Source organism: Macrosteles quadrilineatus, unplaced genomic scaffold (genome assembly GCF_028750875.1).
Source record: "Macrosteles quadrilineatus isolate MER2022 unplaced genomic scaffold, UCM_ALF_1.0 Scaffold_3__2_contigs__length_128488019, whole genome shotgun sequence".
In the NCBI taxonomy this organism is placed as follows: domain Eukaryota; kingdom Metazoa; phylum Arthropoda; class Insecta; order Hemiptera; family Cicadellidae; genus Macrosteles; species Macrosteles quadrilineatus.
In genome coordinates, this window is record NW_026542596.1 from 11,648,833 (window position 1) to 11,662,733 (window position 13,901).

Here is a 13,901-nt window from a genome sequence, read left to right on the forward strand (position 1 = left end):
CTGATTGTGGTTAACAGTCGGCTGATCTTTAGCCGGGTCGCCGGATTTCTACCCCCGGATATTTACCCCCATGAAAAAACGCCTACGTCACTTTGACGTCACATGTATGGGGGTAGATTTCCGGCCGCGAACTTTTAGGATGGATAAATTATTGTATATTCAATCAACTCGCATTTCACGGTTTACTTAACAGTTGTAATTAATCAAAATGCTAATAAACCTGACACCGGAACTTTACCCCCGGAAATCTACCCCCAGACATCCACCCCCGGACATCTACCCCCGGACATTTACCCCCAGGCATCTACCCCCGGAAATCTACCCCCAGACATCTACCCCCGGACATCTACCCCCGGATATCTACCCCCGGAAATGTACCCCCAGAAATGTACCCTCAGTGGTCAAATCATAAATGTCCGACCCCGGAATTATTTATTTCCGACCCCCGTGCTACACTACGTATCGGTCAATATTCATTGTTTTAGTTGATTTTAGTAATTGGTTTATAAAAATAATCAATGGCTCTTCGTTTAATAATTACCCTCTAACATCTAGTATTAAGCATGTGATATGTCGTTGTCTTTGTCATCTATCTTCCCAATTCATTAAGCTGTTACTGATTTAGGTGTCATTTTTAAGCTTAAGATTCAGTGCAACGCAAATGGTAATTAAAAAGGATATTTTGATAAAGGGCTCCAAAGGTTTACCCCATAAGCATTTGATTTATTTTCAGACAGTGATTTAAATTGTTAACCAATTTTCACATACACTCATAGCTAACGGCACATGCACGAAGGGCACATCACTGAAGGAGGTTATTTTCTGATTACTAGTGGTAAAAATGCAATTAAATGTTGATAAAAATGCTGCTACATGTTGATTAATGAATTAATATTTTTTTCACTATCAATTACCTCCTAGTAATACGAAATAGCATAATCCCTATGTCGTAGACACTATCCGGAGTTTTACATTGGCTAAAAAGTCTAGTTGTTTACACAAATAATTAGTCGTAAAAAATAATACATAAAAATATTTTATGATTGGTTCTGGTTGTCAATGCTGGTTGTGAAATAACGGAGAATAATGTAAAATAATAAATTGGATATTTCGGGATAGGGAAGGTATTTTTACCTCATGCATGGTTCTTTTGGTTTTACGAATTTATTTTAATGAAATTAGAGTTTAGTATGAACATTGCTTAAAATTATACATTTTTTGGTAATTTTTACGTTTCATACATTAAAGAAGCCAAAACAAGTCTTTATCTCAATTTCTGTCTTGTCTGACATAGTCTAGGACCTGACTAGGGTTCTGTGTGCATGTCGTGTATAGTGAATTTTACTTTTGCATTTCAATATAGGTGTCTTAGGAAGTGTTTTCCACTCGGGTGTCAAGTTCGCACCTGGTACGTTTTCGAGCTATGACGTCATCAAGATGGCGGCTCAGCAATTTTTGAATGCGTATATTTCGCGAACCGTTTAATGGATCAGGATGATTTATTTTTTGTTTGAAAGATATTTTTACACCCTATCTTTCTTGTATTTACACTTTTGTTGTAAACTTAATATTTATCTCACTATATTAAAAAACTTGTTTTTTATTATTATTATATTTATTGTTTTGCTTATAACTTCTTAACCGCTGATAAAATCAAATACCACCCATTGCAAAAGTTGCAGATGATTCTATACCCTTTCCAATGATACCAAACAATATGTGATTAGACCTAAAGATAAAGCAAAGAGATTGAATAAATCGTAAACGAACACTGAAAGTGGTGTACGTTCCGGGAAAGATTTAGTCCTGGACATGACTAGAATTCTGTGTGCATGTCGTGTATAGAGAATTTTGCTTTTGCATTTCAATATAGGTGTCTTAGGAAGTGTTTTCCACTCGGGTGTCAAGTTCGCACCTGGTACGTTTTCGAGCTATGACGTCATCAAAATGGCGGCCATTGATTTTTTTAAATCGTATATTTCGCAAACTATTTGTCGGATCGGAATGAATGTTTTTTTGTTTGAAAGATAATTTTAAATGCTACCTGTTTTACATTTACACATTTGTTGTATGTTTAGTACATTCTTCGTAATTTTGCAAAAACCTGTATTTTTAAATATTTTTGAGTTGTTTTTGTTTGTAACGTTTTATTGATACAATTTATCAAAAACCACCAATGAAAAAAGTTGTAGAACATTTAAAAATCTTTACAAAAATACCAAATTCGATATGTTTTACTCAAAAGATTACGTCAAGAAACTAGATAAATCTCATAAAAACACCAATTTTGGCGCAAAAACGCCTATTAGTTCGGCCTCTAGGGCAGTTCGCAAGTCTTATAAAAACAGTTTCGCCATTCAATGTTGATGTACGTGTCTAAATAAGGGTTTTCAACTCGGGTGTCACGTCTGCACCCACTGCAGTTTCCGGTTATGACGTCATTAAAATGGCGGAAAGGGCTATATTAAAAATAACGATATTTTACATACCATGTATTGGATCGGAATGAACTTTTTTTTGTTTGAAAGATAAGTTTACATGCTATCTTTCTTACATTTGCACTTTTGTTTTATGTTTAGTACATTTTTCGTAATTTTGCAAAAACCTATATTTTTAAACATTTTTGTGTTATTTTTGTCGATAACGTTTTATTGATACACTATATCAGAAATAACTTAAAAACAAAGTTGTAGCACGTTAAAAGAGCTTTACAAAAATACCAAATTCGATATGCTTTACTCAAAAGATCACGTCAAGAAACTAGAAAATCGTACAAAACAACCTAATTTTGCGCAAAAACGCATATAAATCTCAATCCATGCAAATGGAAATTCGCTTAGTCGAAAGGATTGCTGCACCGGGGGTATTTATTTATATAGTGGAAACATTCCTATGGACTAATTACATTGATTTGTTGTGCTTTTATTTGCATAAAAGAGGGTAATGTTCTTATTTTAAGTAAAATAGCTGGTGAAATCGTAACATGTAGCAATTTTTAAGACATCATAACCGGAAACTGCAGTGGGTCCAGACGTGACACCCGAGTTAAAAACACTTCTTTAGACACATACATCAACATTGAATGGTAAAACTGTCTATATATGACTCGAACACAGCCATCGATGTCGGATTTATATGCGTTTTTGCGCAAAATTAGGTTGTTTTGTACGATTTGCTAGTTTCTTGACGTGATCTTTTGAGTAAAGCATATCGAATTTGGTATTTTTGTAAAGCTATTTTAACGTGCTACAACTTTGTCTATAAGTTATTTCTGATATATTGTATCAATAAAACGTTATCGACAAAAATAACACAAAAATGTTTAAAAATATAGGTTTTTGCAAAATTACGAAAAATGTACTAAACATAAAACAAAAGTGCAAATGTAAGAAAGATAGCATGTAAACTTATCTTTCAAACAAAAAAAAGTTCATTCCGATCCAATACATGGTATGTAAAATATCGTTATTTTTAATATAGCCCTTTCCGCCATTTTAATGACGTCATAACCGGAAACTGCAGTGGGTGCAGACGTGACACCCGAGTTGAAAACACTTATTTAGACACGTACATCAACATTGAATGGCGAAACTGTCTTTATAAGACTTGCGAACTGCCCTAGATGCCGGACTAATAGGCGTTTTTGCGCCAAAATTGGTGTTTTTATGAGATTTATCTAGTTTCTTGACGTAATCTTTTGAGTAAAACATATCGAATTTGGTATTTTTGTAAAGATTTTTAAATGTTCTACAACTTTTTTCATTGGTGGTTTTTTATAAATTGTATCAATAAAACGTTACAAACAAAAATAACTCAAAAATATTTAAAAATACAGGTTTTTGCAAAATTACGAAGAATGTACTAAACATACAACAAATGTGTAAATGTAAAACAGGTAGCATTTAAAATTATCTTTCAAACAAAAAAACATTCATTCCGATCCGACAAATAGTTTGCGAAATATACAATTTAAAAAAATCAATGGCCGCCATTTTGATGACGTCATAGCTCGAAAACGTACCAGGTGCGAACTTGACACCCGAGTGGAAAACACTTCCTAAGACACCTATATTGAAATGCAAAAGTAAAATTCACTATACACGACATGCACACAGAACCCTAGTCAGGTCCTGGACTAACAAGGCCCAGAAGGTATTTTACGTGGCATTCTTCTCAAAAACTAGAGCATCGATCGTGATTCGATTTAAATAGTCTTTTTGGATTCGGTGGATTGACACGAGTAAGCCATTAACTTAACTTAAGCCATTAAAATATGGCCTCACTACTTTTGAATTAAAATAAATTCGGTTCAAACCCCCAATTTTTTGCATTTTTGTCAAGTTTAGGCTACTCCTAATGTTTACCAGTAATTAATGAAATACTAATAGTTTGTTTGGAGAATATGACATCAATTAAATAACGAACAGCTGTGAAAGATGAAAAGCTGGATAAGGATGATTTTTTTCTAGCTGTCTCTGGAAATTTGTTATTACATTTAGTTTACAAATACTGCAACCATTTCCGATCATGTTTTGTAATAAAATCCAAAACCAAGTAAGATTAAAAACGTTGTGACTCACTTAAATAAACGGATAAAATAAATCGTAAGTGCAATAGTATGTAACTAGTGTACATGTTGCTCGAATTCGAGCAATTGCAAAGTATTAAAGGAGTTATTTCAAAATGAATAACAATGAATATTTACAATGAGTTTAAATGAGTCAACTCAATGATTACCGGCGTGTAACTAAAACCATGTTTATCTTCGTTATTGATAAACCTAAAGCATTCATCCGGCCGGTTTTCTCCTTCTCAAAATGCCTCGCTGTACAAGCAACACAGGTTATTGATAGAGGGCCAATTGAGAACGAAAAGTCGTTTTGGGGTAGTGTTCCATCTCTTGTTTACAGTTGCAGACGATCTATTCTGATTTTCAACATGACTTAAAAATGGAACTGATTAGTAATCTGATCAAATTTCACCTTTATAACTGTTACTGTATAGTGTGAAAGTTGGTCAACCATTGGAAGCACCTTCTAGGAATAAATCAAAGGCTTAGGGGTCAACCTTTTGAAACGCTAATCGAAATATCCTTTTTAATTACCATTTTGCTCTGTGCAAGATCTTAAGCTTTAAAATGACACCTCAATCGTAACAATCGGCGAAGTAGGTCGGGTGAAAAAAGGACTGTTACAGCTTATTGAATTAGGAAGATAGATAGTGTTAAACAAGACAATGACATATCGCATGCTTAATTAATACTGGATATTACAAGACAATGCTTAACCGAAGAGCCGTTGATTTCCGGGGGTAGATGTCCGGGGGTAGATGTCCGGGGGTAGATGTCTGGGGGTAGATGTCCGGGGGTAGATATCTGGGGGTAGATGTCCGGGGGTAGATTTCCGGGGGTAGATATCCGGGGGTAGATGTCCGGGGGTAGATATCCGGGGGTAAATGTCTGGGGGTAGATATCCGGGGGTAAATTTCCGGGGGTAGATTTCCGTGCTATGGCAAATCTTTTTATAATCAAACAATTACATGTTGATTATTTAATAATATATTGGGGGTAAATTTCCAGTCGCGGGCTGTTTCTCGACCGTGTATAGGCCCCGCCCCTCGTGACGTCAAAATGACGTAGGCGTTTTTTCATGGGGGTAAATATCCGGGGGTAGAATTCCGCTACCCCGATCTTTCAGTTTATTTAACCTCCTATAAAACTTGGATTTCAAAGTTATAATCATTCAAACCTGCATTTAAATTTTATTTTGACATTTTATACAATATGAATTTCTGGGGAGCATACAATCATAAAAACTTAAATTTTACTTTATTTTCTCTATAAATTGAAACGTACATTTAATTAGAATCATAAAATCGTGACGACGATTCTGTGAAAACTTATAATTTACCAAACAATAATTAACTAAACCTCTGAAAAATAAGACCATGATGAGATTTCGAATGACACTGATAATGCTGTCGGTCACTGATATCATATCTTGGGGTTGAAGGTCGCTGAATTAACAGTTTTAGACTCCGAGAAGAAAGTTGCGCACTCTGTGACGAATGACGATACTAAAGTGAACTGGCGATTTATAGGGATCTCAAAATAGGGGTGATGTAATTATAAGATAAAATAGAGGCAAAGAAAGTGATTGGTTACCTAAGTAGAATAAAAACCGTCCGTTAGAATAAAAACCGTTAGAACATTCGGTGGATTAAGTAGATAAACTAATAGTTTTTCGAAAAGTAAATTTATGATTTTCACTATAGGCCTAATTGTTGTGAGGTGGGAATGTGACCAATCAACCTAGATATGAACAGAATATGAGGTGAATTAAGACGGATAAAGTAACAATTAATAGACAATCACCAAAATAAAAACTTTATTGACTCTCCTTAATTGCTTGTAGCTAAAATAATTAATTTTTCGGGAGAAATATGAAACTAACATGATAATGAAAACTAGCTTTGAACTCGAAATAACCTTTATAAGAGGGTGAGGGGGGAGAAGGGACACGCATGTATTGAACGTCGGTCACCATGGAAACCAAACAGTTTACGTCCTTCGGTTATCTAGTATGGTCTGTAGAGAGTAAAGACCCGTTGACTATGGATACTGCAATATTTCCAGCATGCTTTCTGTAAACTTCACGTTCTATTTTCAAATCTAATTTTTTTATCATTTTTGTCCTAACGTGTGCATTCTGTTCCTAGCCTCCATTACGTTTTGATTTTCATATAAAAAAAATAAACCACTTCAAAACAAGTTTCAGTTTTTGTAAAGCATGAGAAGTTTACATCTAGTATCAGAATTTAATTATATTCATTCGCTGACAAATGAAAGGAATGTAAATTTATGTTGCAGTACCCTAGTAGCGTTTTGGGCAGATGTGCTAGCCAGACAGGCAGACATCGCAGGTTCTGGTTCGATACCGGCTCTGTAGAACATCTTATCACTATGGTCCCAGTGGATTGGCTACTTTTTTATATTGCATTTTAACTTAACATTTTATCGTCTTATGACAATATAAATTACACTTGTGTACGCAAATACTCGATAGCTGCGACATAACAGTGGCTAGGTAGAAGTTGAGTAGGGGGGAGGAGATAAAAACTAATGTATTCTGTCGTGAACAAAAATCCCGCTCCTCGTCTAATTTTAGGCTTTTAGGATTCGTCTGGGCATTACAACAGGACCAGAAATGCATTCCGAGACAGCGGGGTCAGGGCACTAGGAGTCTGGGAATACGGTAGATACAAAATACGTTCGGTTGAAGAGGTTTTGTTGACGAGAAATTCAAAAAGATGTATTTATTTATTGTCAAAAATTTATTGTCAAAAATTTATTATTGGTGAATTTAACTTTATGTGGTTTGATCGTTTCGTCGTTATATTGATTTTTTTTGTGGTCGTGTGTTTAGTAGAAAGTATTGAATAATACTTTATCTTTATTGTTGTAGTTCTCTTTTCCATTGTTTGCCTTTGAAACTTTGGTAGCTTGTTGTTTCCAGCTATTGTGTTTTCCAGTGGTACTCAAATGGTGTACTCCAATCTTTAGGTTAAATTTTTAAACAACATGTTTTTTTTAGGAGAGGTATCAATTAATTTAGATTCACATGGATATTTTCGGGCGTCACGTCACTTGCATTTTTGAATTATTAATTTGTTGTGAGTGCCTGGTCAAGCTTAAGGTCCATTTCCTATCCTGCGACTGTTACGACTCTAGTCGCGCGGCTCGAGCCGCGCGGCTGAAAAAATTGACTGCTTTAATGCAAAGTAAATGCAACCGTTTCCTATAGAGCGTCTACAGCCGCGCGACTGAAGCGGCTCGAGCCGTCGCGACTGGACTGCTCCGTGAGCAGAGGAAAGACACTATTTTCGCATTTTCAGTTTAAATATGAGATCAAGATGACTGAGATAGCTAATGAAACCAACTTATCTTACTGACTAATAACAGCTGTTAAGACAGGACATTTTATTCAAAGCTAATCGATAATTCCCTTTATCGGAGAAGAAATTACAAAACTTAAGTATGCCTAAAATCAAGTAGGCTAATATTTGAAAATTATTTAAAAAAACTTGGTAGTGAGTTGGCAACAGTAAAGTTAAATTCAGACTGAAATTATTATCCATCCCATATTCCAAATCGTATTAGTGTAACTCAAATTAAATGTCATTACTGTTATGGCTTTTTCGTCATACTGCAGCAAAAAACTCAGTTGTTAATAAATGCGTTGCGGGTCTGTCTTAAGTATAATTTTTACTCCAAGCCTTTTTGTCCATAGGGAGTAAAAGTCAGCTTATGTAAACAGTTGTACATTTCAATTGTAAGCAATGAATCGATATGACTTATCGATTGATTTATTAGGTTAGGTTTATCAATCCCATATTAACCCTCTGATTATCAAGCCTACTAGAGTTTGAAAACAAATGTGAAAAACCGTAGGCAGAAGTAAGTTACTGTATGCTATAGCCTAGTTTTCTTTGTGAGCATTCCTCGATTTTGCCACTAAAGGTTGCTTTCTGAATAAACATTAGTAGAGGAGCTTTAAGCTGGCAAAGGAAACAAATATAAACAGAAAACGAACAAAAAATATTAAACTCACTGGATACGTTTTCTATGAACATGAACAACATATCTTACTGTATTATAATTAATTTATTGTCATAAGACTATAATAAGACTATAGAATGGCATACAACCGCAAAACAGCTACATCCCTGTATGTATGTTGCGTTTATGATTTTTCAGGTGCAGAACAGATCAAAGATATAAATGCATAAGATTACGGATTTGTTCGTCAATATGAGTAAACTGAGGACTATCTATGGTATGCTTAATATAAAGGTGTGTTTGATAGCTATTATTTATTTTTTCATTTAATTTCACATTGGCTAGCACTTTAACCACTTTAACACAATTAAATTATAAATTCACAAGCTACTGATTTTCCTGTATCATTTGAATGTTAAATATGAAGAATAGCATTCACACTGTAAAATCTTAGGTAGGCTACCCAATATATTATGAACATTTAATTGTATCAGCACACTAATGCAAATGTGTCCCCGTTTAATACTCATACATATTAACAGGTATCGTTCAGGCTTCGTACTGTCGTACATGTCTGATAAACATGCCAAGCCCATAGGAATACTCTTCAAGCAAAAACTTCAAAATATAAACCACAGGAAAATGTGTTACTCCTGTATTTCTTTCTATGACGTAACCCCATAAATTTTTAAGTTTAAACATTCATTTCTGGTGAAGACATTTTTTACAAAACTGACGGCTGTGGAATAGATGGGTCTCAAGAAAAATCTTCAAACAAAATCAAAGTGGTACACGATTTTTACTCGTACTTATTTTCTTTTAAAAAAATGCATAATTTTCGTTTTGTCTTTAATTTACATTTCTAAACCCTATTCTGGTATACCTTCGGTATAAACAGTTTAACGTAAACAGCTAAGGCAAATTGTAAACTATAGTATAGCTAGAACATGTTTTATTGCAATATGCTACGAGTGTTATAAATTAATAGATTCTGTCCAAGTGTCGTAACCAAAGTTCAACAATTGGCGCTTCAAAACTAGGCCACGGGGTCTAAGGTTAACTGAGGGCTTCGCTCTGGGCATCGTTAAATCCAAATTGGGTGGCGAATCGTAATTAAAGTTTATTTTAAAGGAATTGCCGATTTTACGCTCAATGTTGATTCCCAGCCGAGGATTCAACAGGTAAGATAGAATTTCCCTATGTAAAATGTATGCTCAAACGTGATAGGCCTACTACAGTTGTGACAAAAAACTCATTTAGTTTCAGTAAAATTTATAATGTTCCCCGTATTAGCTATATATTTGACTTGGTACCGTAGTGAAGTGTTTTTAGTGCTCACCTGTGGATCTAGATGTTGCTGGTTCGATCCTAAGAAATGCCTATTTAGGTCTCGGGGTACCTTTGTCAGTGTGCTATTTATTATTATGTTATATAACAACAGGGCGACGTTATACAGTAATACTATACAGTTATACTAAACCAGTGTTTGTACCATATATATCCATACAAAGCCTTCAATACTTGTGCCTTGAGCCAATCAAAATGTAAACAGATTTCAATGATGCCATGCAAAAATTTTAAATTGTAGCATTTTCTTAGGCAGATCTTAGTTTTGGCATACAATATAGTTAGTATTCTGATTGAAACACTTCATCCTTATGGATTAGCTAAAGAGCTCGTTTACATGCGTTCTTATCCGATATTATGCACGAGCTTTTAGGCTATAAATTAATATATTTTCATTAAACTATTACGTATTTATAACGTGTTACTGCTTATAATCAAGATTTATTTGAGCAAATAGCTTTGAATTAAAACGAGCCAAGTTCCGTTCCGGAAGTCGGTTGAGTGAAAGTGACGGATGAACTAACATCTGTTGGAAAGTGAGATTAATATTTAAATGAACGTTCATCTCACAATGGCGCACATGCCGACTAACTGCTGTTACGGTTATTTATAGCTTGACAGTTAGATTGAATTCGAAAAACTAAATAGCCTACTAAACTAGTCTAAAATTTATTTAATAGAAAAATTATTTAGCAGTTAATTGATATATGTATTGTCAAAGCCTATTGAATTTTTTGTACTGAATGGCAAATAAAATCTTTTCTTTATAAAAGGAGTGTAACGTATAGCCTTCCCATTGTACAGGTCTTTTGAGCAATGTTTTAGTCCCTTTAAAAATGACTGTAGAATATTACGTATTTCTCATGGTATTATTGTCGGATAAATAAGCTTATCAAATAGTGTTACGATATATTTTATCTGATTTGTCATTGAACTGCATGGCAGTCTAAAATTTATTTCGGAAAAAGGTGAACAATTATTCGAGTATAGCCTAAGCACTGTAACTTTTTTATTTGTTTCCTTGGAAAACAATCGATGAAGTAATAAAGTTTGCTGACACGGTAACACCATTTCGTAGAGTTCTAACGAATTGGATCAGGATGGAGACATACATATTACAACAATTTCCCAGCGTTTGTGGTTCATTGTTGTTAATTTCTGCGTTAAATTGTGCATTGTGCGACGAGTGCTAAATAAATCTTTCATATTCGCTCATGATAATAAAAGAAGTAAAAATAAGAATGAGGAGACAAAGCGTTGGAGTGTGTACCATAAAAAATTATTAAAGCTGGTCCATTGGGATTATTTGTTAATTTGTTGCTACCATACTGTATAACCTTCAGTATCCAAACGTCAATGATACAACTATGGAATTAATTTCTTGAAATAGGATCATAAGTCTGTCCATGGTTCACGATTCGATTGTAAAGAAATGCAATGCATTGGAATATTATTGATTCATATGAATCTTACTGCTTATACAATTGTCATTTAACAGTTGCAGAATCAATATACCATCGCGTGTGAGATTCGAATAAAAATGTGATTGTTATTTAACCTTGTTCAACACGACAAGTTATCAGCAAGATTTTGAAAGAACTTCAAAACACGACGTAAATGGTAATTGTGTTATTTATCACACATTTACATAAGATAATTATTCTATTAATTACAAATGTAGACGCTACATTGATTATTGGGGATTAGAGACTAGACATTCTAATGACAATATCGTAGTTTTTAATGCTACATAATACAAATGAATAAAACTCTCATTGTACAGTAGGTAGTTATATTTTCGTAAAGCAGTAGATCTCCATTTAATAACTAAATTTTCCAAAGTCTTTTACTCGAATTAGGCCTACATTATAATGATGCATTAAAACGCAGTTAACAGTATTGCGTGTTAAAAGTCATCTGTAAAACTATTGCAGTGTTTGATGGATAATTTGGATATTGGATGCAGTTTTAAATAAGTTAAAATCAATTAACAGTGAAAGTTACAACATAACTAACAAAATTTAAGTCTATTCAAAATCATGCAATACTGATAAGACGTAAACATTCAAATATTTTCACTTTTTTCGCCCTTATCCAATAATTATTTTTAACCTCTAATTGCTAAAACTACCCTACATTTTCTATTCTTAAGTGCATTCCAGGATATCGTACCGTAAACAAACGGGTAAGTTAGTGTTTGGCGTTGTCACTGCCACTTGGATTTCGTCGCTCTCTGCCGCCGGTCCAAACGAAGGCACTGACGACTGACATGACGATCGATAAGATAAGGATAACAGAACCGCCGTGCGTGTCGAAAACCGCGCGGAAAATCTGTCCGAAACTGTCCTGCACTTGGCCACAACAATCCGAATACATGAATGGCGCACCAACTCTGTCACTCACTCACGCCACACCGGCGGGGAACGATCACTGATCAGCTGGCGTGGTCAGAATACGAATACACTTTCACCACAACATTCTTGGTCTGGTTATGTAATGTTAGGTTGGCACAAGTGGCTGTCAGTGCTGCCACCTGGACGAGAACTGCGCAACTGTAGGCTCGCAGTTGTGCCAACCACCAACCGCAGGCAAGAGATTTACCACGATTGAAAGTTATCCCAATTTTATCCCAGTGTGCAATTTTAGTTGTGAGTTATTCACTTAGGAGAATGGTAATTTTGGATCTATTGCTTTCCAGGTTTATACACGTTTTGGAAAGTATGAGGGTAATAAGTTGGTAATCAAACAAAATATTTGTTTAAAAAGATTGAAATATCCATTTTGTTGCTGTTTGAAAAAAAATATTATTATAAGTTTACAGCCTTACAACAGGTCCATTGGTCCATTTAGGAAAACAAATAAATATGACAGTTTTCTCTCCAAACCTTTGTTAACATAATCAAGAGAAGGCCTGTACCCTATACCTATAAAATATATAATACAATCAAGCATGTTGAAACAAATAATGTGCATGACTCTTTAATCTATAGGAAAAAGATATCTCTCTCACTCTTATCATCCCCAGGCACAGAGAATGTTTTCTGAATTGAAGGATTCACTTATACTAAAAGACACTACATTTTACTATCTAATGGTCTATCACTGTTATCTATCAACTGAAGTCGAGATGTTTCATTCACTCCACGATCTTTCACTCCACCAAGTATTTTTTTACATGTTAGTCTGTTCACTCCACTGGTACAGTCAGCTCTAGAAGTAGACTACCAGTAGAAAATATACATTTTGAATTAACTGAAAAATATTTAGTTTTTAAATGTCCATTTTCAAATATTTACTTACAACCCTGATGAAAAGATATTCGGTAATGCAGCATCGCAGGATCCATCATTTATCAAATACCGCGTGCAGGGATAAAATCCCTCACCAGTAGAACATAAATCCCTCGAAGTCAGAGATTGGTTGGTTATGAACTCGAAAGCATTGTTGCTATTTCCTTCCCAGCTGATAATGGACCTATTGTTGCTGGAACGGCACAGTTAGTCAGTGTAGTGGATTTGTTTGGAGTTCAAGATTGATTGTTGAATAGTATCAGGAAAAAGCTATGAATGCTCCATTTCATTAGTTTGGCAGATTGAGACAAGATTTCTTAAAGTGGTATTAGGCCTACTTATTTTTTAAAGGATATTTTATATACCTACAAAATGTTTCAATTACTAACAATCATTACATGTAACTCCTAAGAGAGGTTATGTTTTCATTTATAACCTCTCCTTGACACTGGCAGTGGTGCACAGAATCATGTACCTTGTACCAACCACTAATTGCACCACTCACCACAATCTATTTATCTTAATGCTCACCACTCAATTAAATTACCGCTGAAAGCAATGTTTTGTCAATGGCATTTATAAAAATAAAAAAATGTTGCAGTCTATGTTCTCACTCTAAGTGAGAAAGTGTAGATGTATGGATGGATCTTTGTGACAAGTAAACACCAAAAATTCTGGTCGGATTGGGCTGAAATTTGGTCTGATGA

The 13,901-nt window shown here is 34.6% G+C and overlaps 1 protein-coding gene across 1 annotated transcript in view; it reads right to left on the reverse strand.

Annotated features, from left to right (window-relative positions):
• LOC128990756 (solute carrier organic anion transporter family member 74D-like) overlaps positions 1 to 12,416 on the reverse strand; it is a 65,387-nt gene extending 52,971 nt beyond the window's left edge. The window contains exon 1 of the mRNA XM_054413314.1: positions 12,077 to 12,416. The gene's annotated coding sequence lies outside the window, so the exon portion shown is untranslated. The remainder of the gene's footprint in view (positions 1 to 12,076) is intronic.
• Positions 12,417 to 13,901: the final 1,485 nt, after the last annotated feature.